Here is a 1,474-nt window from a genome sequence, read left to right as displayed (position 1 = left end):
ACAATGTGCTCAATCTGCTCCCGTTATTGATCTAAATAAACGTATGTGATTGCATCTCAAGATATAAACAGTAACATTCAATAATCATCTAAAATCAGACTTCTCAAGATAACTGTCATAATGCTAAAACACAATCACCATGAACTCTGTACTGGAGTGATAATATCCTGTAGAGATTAATCAACACTTTAATGAATTGGTAACATAACGCAGTGTCAATATAAAACTTCAATTTGCAGGAACATTAAACAAGTTAAACATCACAGAGCGTGCAATATAACATTCACAACAGATTACCAAATTACGCCTATGAACAAACCACACAGACACCACGCGTAATGGTACGAGATCAAGTGTCCTCCAGGGCCGGGCCCTTAGCCTCCAGGGGTACACTGCTTAAAGTTGATCCAAGATCAAAGATAAAAGAGTAACCAAGTCTGTATTAATGCATGAAATAAACTTACAGCAAATCGAGTCTTAACAGAACACAAAGATCATAGTTTCGATCTGGTAAAAAGCAATTACAACAGAACCTCCCCTTATAGACAACAATGCTATCTCTTATATAAGGATGATGACGGAGATATCTAGATACAAAAATAGATAGAATAGCGATCCCTCGGGATCTAAGATTCCGAGGGATTCGCAGAATCATTAACCCTGAGTCACTTCTTTCCTTTTCTACTCTAAACTGGTATCTCCGCTTCCTCTTCTGGGTTGGTCCATTTTGATCTGGCCTGTTTGCGGTTCCTCGTCAAACGGACAACAATTAGCTCCTCTTTGTCTTTCCCTTTGAGATGGCTAATTTCTGCTTTTCCTCCTTCCTGCACGTAAGAATGACAATTATCAGTTTTGCCTATTAACCTCACGTGTCTCGTTATTATCTAAGTTTAAAATGCAGAAAGGCTTATATATCCTAATGAAAAAGACACTGAAATAACCATCGAAACATACCTTCTTTGAGACTCTACAAGTAGGACTGAGCCTAACAACAAGAACATCTTCTGTCATTTTCAAAGTCCTTACATTCTGTGCACTTAACTGCTTTGACTCTTGGCTACTCCAGTATTTCATATTCCTAAAATTTAACATCATGATCGACACTTCCACTTATAAAACCTGACCCATCTAGTGTTTGGCACAAGAGACCAAACAGAAGTAGAGTGTGCTTCTATGAATTTTAAGCATTCACCAGCTCCAATGTCAAATATTTCTAGTGTTCCAGCTTTTGTACCAACAATTGCATAACGATTCCCAGGAACAAAACAGCCACAAAGACCATAACCTGCTTCCATCGTACGAAGACAAGAACAAGTACTTGGGTTCCAAATTTTCACTAAATTATGGCTTGTTGACATAAGTAGTGTATTGTCAGAGCTCAGCACAAGACCTCTAATGTCAGATCCATGCCCTGGGAGGTTAATAGCATGTTTATGTGCAGATGACTCCTCACCAACCTCATAAACTTCTAATG

This window comes from Pinus tabuliformis, chromosome 8 (assembly GCF_031772625.1).
Source record: "Pinus tabuliformis cultivar Carrire ecotype Pingquan chromosome 8, CPIR1, whole genome shotgun sequence".
In the NCBI taxonomy this organism is placed as follows: Eukaryota; Viridiplantae; Streptophyta; class Pinopsida; order Pinales; family Pinaceae; genus Pinus; species Pinus tabuliformis.
This window is presented reverse-complemented; position numbering follows the sequence as displayed.